At 46.1% G+C, this 8,518-nt stretch overlaps 1 long non-coding RNA gene across 2 annotated transcripts; it reads left to right on the top strand.

Annotated features, from left to right (window-relative positions):
* The first annotated feature begins 1,222 nt into the window (after positions 1–1,222).
* On the top strand, positions 1,223–2,491 carry LOC136481708 (uncharacterized). 2 transcript variants are annotated; one of them, XR_010764829.1, is made up of 4 exons: positions 1,223–1,341; positions 1,426–1,612; positions 1,728–1,838; positions 1,931–2,491. It is a non-coding gene; the product is annotated as an uncharacterized lncRNA (long non-coding RNA). The 2 variants fall into 2 exon arrangements; XR_010764825.1 differs by having other exon boundaries at positions 1,426–1,838.
* Positions 2,492–8,518: the final 6,027 nt, after the last annotated feature.

The raw sequence follows: 8,518 nt of genomic DNA on the forward strand, positions 1-8,518 counted from the left end.
CGTGTCCATGTACCAGTTCGTATCCACACCGTACGAACTGGTTGCTGCAAATGCACTCTTCTGCGGTGGTCCTGTGAAAGACGCATCGAACCTTTTGAAACAACGAACGACGGGGTGCCCTTCCTTGCCACACAGTTGGCAAAAGACACCAGGCTGAAAGCGTCCTCCTCCACGGCCTCCCTTCTGGCCGCCACGGTTGAAGCCACCGCGGTTGCCACGGCCGCTGCCGCGACCGCTGTTGTAGGAGTAGTTGCCGTGGTCACCGCGGTCACCACGGCCACCCTTGGCAACCATGTTTGCGGAGTACTGCTGTCCGCCGCCGCGGATCTCCAGACGCTGCTCGTGGGCGACGAGTTGAGCGTAAAGCTCGTTCACGGTGATGGGCTCCACACGTGTCGGCACCGCCGTCACAACCGAGTCGAATTTAGAATCCAACCCGGTTAGTATGTAGGAGACAAGCTCCTCATCCTCCAGTTTTTGCCCTGCTGAGGCCATCTCATCCGCCAAAGATTTCATTTTAGTGAAATAATCACTTACAGAGGCTGCGCCCTTGGACGTAGTGGCCAGTGCCATCCTGGTGCTGATGACACGAGCCCTTGACTGTGACGCATGGAGCGCCTCGATGGCGGCCCAAGCAGACGCCGCCGTGGTCACCGTGGTGACCTGAGATCCGATCTCCCGCGAGAGAGAGGTGAGGAGGTTGGAGAGGACCTGCTGGTCCTTGGCGACCCACTTCTCATACTCCGGGTTCACAACGGCCGGCTCGCCTTCAACTTTCTTCTCGCTCTTGGCTGCAAGAAACTTCTCTGGCGGTTGACTTGCCGGATCAATGAAGTGCTCCGCCTGAGCACCCCTTAGGGCAAACAGGACCTGCACCTGCCACATGGCGTGGTTGCTCCTGGTTAGCTTCTCGGTGACCGGTAGGAGGCCGAGGGAGATGGCGGCGAGCGTCGCTGATGCGAACGCCATGATCGAACTCCGTTAGGAAGATGGCTCTGGTACCATGTAAGTTTGGGAGGAACCAGGTGCCTCTCGGTCTCCTGGGTTGCGTGTTATATACCAGAGGAATAGCCCCTCCGTGGTGGCAAGTACAACAATATATGGTTACAACAATGATCCCTTCAATTTAGGCTAACCTGCCATCTATACCGAACTAATAGAATCTCATCTAGAATACAATGAACCTGGTCACACCAGGGCTAACCTATCATATCATCTAACATCCCTCGCGGCGCTTCGTCCTCGCGCACTCCTGCAGCAGCGACGGCCACGCCTGCCGCCCGCCGGGGCAGGGAGGCACCAAGCGTACTCCGCCGTTGCCCGGGGAGATGGGGGCAGCAGGTATGCTATCCTTTTTTTTTCTCTTTTTATTTTCTCAATTTTCCCATATGCTATATTGATATGCACATGAAAATTCATTTGCAGGGCCACTCCCTCTCGCTAATAGTGTCTACCTCCTCCTCCTGCACCATGTGACAGGCACGTCATTTGAGCCAACCTTCTTCCTTGCTAAACGCTCATGATAAATACTGATAGATGATGCAAGGTATTTGGCAGTTTCCTCAACAATGTCGATGGTGGTGCTGAATTTTGCAGTTCTCTCAATGTTCAGGTCATCATCATGTACTTCAGTTTTGGATTTTCTATTAGACACCAGTAAATATTTGTTGTCAAACACATGCTCAATATATTACTGAATGACTGCCTATTGTTTGTCAAATTTGTAGAATATTTCTGAGGTGTGCAAGCTTAACATAATGATACCTTGCTAATTTCATGTGATGTTGTGCAGACCTAACTTTAGCTAGGTTTTGCTGATGATAGCATCAGTTGCATTGGTAACGTTTCATTCCACCGTTCTACTTTTCCGACATGCATTTCATGTTTCCCTGTTTAAAAGACTAATGTGCTCTTTTTTTCTCCGTGCTAGCATGGTTATGCCAACCTTCAGCTTGCCAATGTACAGCAGTTCAATCGGTCATTTCCGTGTTCCTTCTGTTTCAGGCCAGCGTGCTGTCTACTGGGCTACGGCACATGACATCGGTCTATGCATGGATGTTGTACAATATTCTGACATCAGTGTGTAATGTCATGACTGACTTTGCATAGTCATTAGATCTCTTCTTAAGAAGAGACTCAGAAATAAGTAGGTTACAATCAATTTTGCTGGGTTAGGTGTTTAAATTTCATACAAAAGCTTTTGCTTTGATCTAATTCAGATTTTGATAGGCTGGGCAGTACATACTCAGACCTTGCCTTACCATTTGGTATATTTTGTAAAGTATGCATCAAGTTCAAATGCATTCAAAATTTAGGTGTCTATTGGCGAAGCTGCATAAAGGATTGGGTCAGTGTCAATTTCATTGAGCCAAGTGTTTGTGTTTGCAAGTGAGGCTTATGCTTACGTTTCATTCAGGTTCTTGCAAGCTGTGTATCATGGACAACAAGGTACATTGCCCTTTTAGTAGGTTCCTGAGAGGTACAGACGGTGCTCTTCATGTGGATCTTCTGCAACTATTTTGTATCTTTGTTCTGTGCATATTCTGACTGGTTTTGGCATACATTTTTTTTATCGCAAAGTCTAAATCCATTGCTATATATTAATGCCATAGCTCTTGATACGTAACAATGGTAGTACATGCCTTTACAACATTGTTTTTGAAAAGATCAGATAACTAATTCTAGACAATGTTGTAAAGGCATATGATAAGATTGATTTTGAAAAGGCATATGATAAGGTGAATTGAAATTTCTTACAACAAGCACTAAGAATGAAGGGTTTTCATCTGGTGTGGTGTGATTGGGTCAAAGTTTCTTTTCAAGGTGGGAATGTGGGCATTAAAGTTAATGACCAAATGGGCTCATATTTCCAGACCAAGAAAGGTCTTAGACAAGGTGATCCTCTGTCACCGATCCTTTTTAATATTGTTGTAGATATGCTAGCTATCATTTTATCTAGAGCCAAGGAGGAAGGCCAAATAAAAGGGGTTGTTACACACCTAGTGCAAAAATGGCTTGTCTATCTTGCAATATGCAGATGACACGGTTCTATTTTTCGACCATGATATTGAACAGGCAAAAAATTTGAAACTTTTGCTTGGTACTTTTGAACAATTATCAGGTTTGAAAATCAACTTCCATAAAAGCGAATTATTTTGCTTTGGCCAAGCAAAAGAATTTGAGGAGCAATACTCATATCTATTTGGTTGCAAAATGGGATCATACCCTTTTCGATATTTGGGCCTTCCTATGCATTATAGGAAGTTATATAATAAGGATTGGAAATTAATTGAAGAAAGAATTGAAAGGAAGTTAAGTGGGTGGAAAGGAAAACATTTATCATATGGGGTAGATTAGTGTTAATCAATTCTGATTTGTCAAGCTTACCTATGTTCATGATGTGTTTCTTTGAAGTCCCGACAGGTGTTCTAAAAAGATTGAATATTTTAGATCAAGGTTTTTTTGGCAAAATGATGAGCACAAAAGGAAATATAGACTGGGAAAGTGGAATATTTTGTGCCAACCAAAAGAGCAAGGTGGTTTAGGAATTCAAAATCTAGATTTACAAAATAAGGTCTTTTAAGCAAATGGCTTTTTAAACTTTACAATGAGGAGGGCACTTGGCAGGAGTTAATAAGGAACAAGTACCTAAAGAATAAGACTCTTGGTCAAATTGAAAAGAAAAATAGGTTTTCGTAATTTTGGAATGGTTTGCTGGGAGTCAAAGACATTTTCTTAAGTCTTGGGAAGTTTAAACTAGACAATGAAACTCAAATTAGATTTTGGGAAAATAAATAGTTGGCCTCCCAAGCCTTGAAAATCCAATACCCAAATTTATTTAATATAGTGCGGAAGAAACAAACAACGGTGGCTGATGTACTTAATTCCACCCCTCTCAATGTGTCTTTTAGAAAGGCAATATTTGGGAACAAGCTGTTGGAATGGCAAAGTCTAGTTGCGAGAGTTGCTTTTATTAACATAAATGAGGGTCAGGATACTTTCGTCTGGAACTTAAATAATAATGTCGGATATCTATGCCTAGGAATCCAAGCCAAAGGATTAATGAGCGTCACGTCGGCTCATCCGATGGTTAAGGACGCAACTGTGGCCTCGTCCGACCCCTAGGAGCCGGCCACGCCTCGTCCGACTCCGAGGATGAGGTTTCCGCCTCATTTGACCCCAAGGCGTGGGTTGTGACTCCGAGGACGAGGTTTTCGCCTCGTCCGACCCCAAGGCATGGGTTGCGACTCCTTGGATGAGGTTTTTGCCTTGTTCGACCACAAGGCGTGGGCTGCAACTCCTCCGAGGACAAGGTTTTTGCCTCGTCCAACCCCAAGGCGTGGGCTGCGACTCCTCCGACCTCAGGGCACGGGCTCTGACTCGTCCGGTCCCGTGGGGAGGGCTCCGCCTCGTCCAACCCCCAAGGGTCGTATTCCATCTCTCCCAGCCCTTAGGGTGAGTTTTTCTCCTCGCTCGTTCCCTGGGGTTCGGATTTGCTACTGGACGAAAGCAGTGGCCCTAGGGTGGGACCCAAACCACTTCAACCACTACGGCGTGGAGGCGCACACCCGGGAGCACGTCTCAGGCGCGTCTCGTTGCGACTGGCGGTTGCATCAGGCCATGCTGGGAGACTCACGTCGCCCACCGCGTCAATAGGCCAACACTGTGCTGCCAACTCCCTGCTTGACCACCGTCCAACGTCAGTCAACCAACGTTAGTTGACTAGCACATATCGCCAGCCCCCGTATGGCCTCTGTCAGGGGACCCTTTGACCATTTTGTCCGCTAGGATAGGATGGGAGACAAGAATGGCATACGACGCCCGCACATATGATGCAGCGGCCAATAGGACCTCGGTGCGACGCCGATGCCACCACGATCTACAAGGTCGGCGGGACCCGCTCAAAGAGGAGGACGACACACCCCTAGAAGCCTTATTTCTCATTCTGATTTCCCTCTTCCTCTCTCTTGGTCTCGGGTATCCTGTTTGCTCCCCTTGGTCTATAAAAGGGAAGGCAGGGCACCATTCAGAAGAGAGTTCAATCGACCGATAGATTGAACAGTAGCAGCATCCAGCAATCAAACCACAGAGACTTGGGAGCTCCTCCCTCTCTCGCTAGTTTGTAACCCCCTGAAAGCTCTAGTTTGGTTTTGGTGAATTGATAAAACCCTAAGTGCTAACCTAGTTTATCAAGTGATCATGAGATAGGTAGCATATTCCAAGTGATGAAGCAAATGAAGACCATGACATGAGGATGGTGATGATATGGTGATGATCAAGCGCTTGGACTTGAAAAGAAGAAAGAGAAAAACAAAAGGCTCAAGGTAAAGGTATAAATGGTAGGAGTTATTTTGTTTTGGTGATCAAGACACTTAGAGAGTGTGATCACATTTATGTTTGATAGCCGTACTATTAAGAGGGGTGATCAAGTGCATTGCTTGAGTGTTTGCATCTAGAGGCACTTGGTGTTCGTGTTTCACTGCAGGATTCACTTGTTACTCTTGGTGGTTGCTTCCACCTAGATGGCTTGGAGCAGCGAGGATCGTCGAGCGGAGTGGTGATTGTCTCCAGCTCTGATCGTGGTGATTGTGAGGGGTTCTTGACCTTTTTTCGGCGGAGAGCCAAAAGGTACTCTAGTGGATTGCTTGTGGCTTATGTGATCCTCATCTTGTGTTGGTTGTGCGGCACCCTATCGAGGATTTAGCGTGTGATGCCAATTAGCGTGTGAACCTCCAAGTGAGTGAATCGCCACAACGAGGAGTAGCTTGTCGGTAAGCAAGTGAACCTCGATAAAAAATCATTGTGTTCATTATTTAATTTCGAGGTGATTGGTCTTCATTGTTATTCATTTTTATGATTGATTGACTCCTTTCTCGACATGGCGGTATAACCTTCTTGCTCACTCTCTTTATATTACCGTAAACTAGTTGTCAAGCTCTTTAGTGTAGCTAGTTGTGAGAGCTTGTTAGTTTGGTTAGTGTGGCTCTTTAGTTAGCCTTTGAGAGCACATTAACTTAGTGTAGTGACATAGCTATTGTGTGGATAGAAACTATATCAACTAGAATTATGGTAGGTGGCTTGCATTTTTAGTAGGCTAGCCAACATTTGCTTCGCCTCATAATTGTCTAACCGGTTTGCTAAGTGTTGTTGTAGAAATTTTTAGTAGGCTATTCACCCCCCTCTAGCCATTAGGACCTTTTACCCCCTACTATAAACTCAGTACTAGTAACACGAGCAGCCTAAAACTAGACATAGGGACATTCAACCCAAACCATCCTTGTGTCCTCTTAGCACACCATCTGGGTCAGACGCGCATTATACAAATTTACCCGTTGGTGTTTACTCGAAACACCGACAGTTGGCGTGTCAGGTAGGGGTCCTTTACACACCACGTCGACACCACTAGGCTGCGGATGGCTAACCACGGTGCGAGCTGGGTCTCAGGCACGCACATGTGTTTCGGGAGCCTAGACTTCATCGTCTCCACGAAGGGAGAACTGGCGCGGGCTAATGGCCCCGCCACACCGCCTTAGGTCATCAGTCTCGATGCGGTCATTGAGACCCTTAGGGAGCTGCAGCTGCACACCCTGAGAACCTGTGCTCCCAGGAGTGACTGTTGGCACAAATTTTGGCCTACCTAAATACATGTGAATATTTATGCCATGAGAGATAAAATAATAAATAATTCAGATGGTTATATGCCATATACAGAAATCATAAAATAAAACATAATTGAAAAGAATGAAATTAATATATCTAAAAGAGACGCATGACAAAGATGAAAGCCTATGCAAATATATACCCGTCGTATATATTTGTATACCATATATTGTTCATTCACAAAAGGAGGAGAGATGTATATTGTTTATCTACATTCCAAGGAAATAAAAACATATATATAGAAGCAAATGCGTTTGGACACGCACACACGTTGGGTTAATTAAATTATGGCCATGAGCGTACGTGTGTATATACGATACGTATCTGTACACAATTGACAAGCTAGCTAGCCAGCACATATACGTAACACACGTACGTGCATGCGGCCCAGCCCACACAAGAAGATGTCGACTGTACGTTCTCCATAATTACTTTGATTAAAGAATAAATAAACGGCCCAAAAACCAGTTGTCAGGCAAGGGGTTCAAGAGTTCACAGTTGCGCGCCTTACACGTTCAAACAGGGCTGCGTCTGGTCGACACCGCTCGCGCACGACTGCACGATCTCCGCTCCCGTTGATTCAAACTTTGGCGCCGGCACCGGTTAATCAAAGGAAAGAGCGCCAAAACACCACGGAACTGCTCTTGCTTTAGGCCTATAAATACATGGCCAGTAGTAGAGAGAAGCCTGGCTCCATCTGCATATCGCCTCCAGGCTGCCTCGCTGCATCACTCAACACATAGTGCCGTCAGGCTGCGCTAACCGCCCGCCGGAAGTTCACCGTCGTGCTGCTGCCCTCCGGCGTCGTCGAAGCACACATCAGCGGCCCCTTCGCAAGGAGCTGCTACGTCCGTCCGTCGGCCCCTCGCAAGAAGCCGCTGCGTCGTCCGTCCGCCGGTATCCCGAAGAAGGTGAGCGGCGTTTCATGGCGTTCTGCTGATCCTCTTCCACGTCTTCATCTTCACGGCTCCACGGCGGCGTCCGGCAACAACTTCATCAACACCATGATCAAGACCTCGTGCGCAACCTTGCTCTCTTGAGCAAGTTGCCATGAGATGATCCAAGGCCCCAAGCCAGATTTGTTATGCAAACTGGATAGGGAAGAGCCTTGTTCTCGTGAACAAGAGCTATCGTCTCCAAGATCAAGACCTCAGATGCGGCTTGGCTCCATCGGGCAAGTTGCTATGAGATGTCTCAAGACCCCATGCCGGATTTGTCGTGCAAACCGGACAGGGAAGAGCATTGTTCTCTAGAACAAGAGCTAAAACCTCAAACATGCAAAGATCGTCATCTTCTGCAGTCAATCTGTGCATGGGTTCAAATCAACAGGAACCTTTGCTCGGAAAGACACAGAGATAGATGCAAACTCCATGCAAAGCGCTGCCCATATGCAGTATATGTGTATATGCAGTCCTCTAGACAGTTGTCTTCTTTGCATTGCATAAGTAGCTAACCAGCGTCTACATGTACATGTGATGTATATTAGAACAGCCATACTTTGTGAACTAACTAGCTTGCATGTGCCTGGAGTGCGTCATCGATTGACTAGCCAGCATATATATATATGTGCACATATACCTATATATCGATCCAGCCATGCATTGCATATTTAGTCCATACATCTGCACGCCGCTAGCAAGTCTCGGCATCAAACCATAGCACAAGCCACATGAACAGAAAAGTGCCAAGCTGATTCATATACCTGATAAATTTGTAAAGATAAAATAAATTAAAATCAAATGATCGTCATCCTAATAGTCGCCGTACTATCCAAAGTTAATAAATAAATTAATATCCCCTTATGTGCTTAAGTGGTCTTCATCCTTGAACCTAGATCCTGCTGTGTCACAAAATGAAT

The sequence above is a fragment of the Miscanthus floridulus genome, chromosome 1 (genome assembly GCF_019320115.1).
Source record: "Miscanthus floridulus cultivar M001 chromosome 1, ASM1932011v1, whole genome shotgun sequence".
Lineage (NCBI taxonomy): Eukaryota > Viridiplantae > Streptophyta > Magnoliopsida > Poales > Poaceae > Miscanthus > Miscanthus floridulus.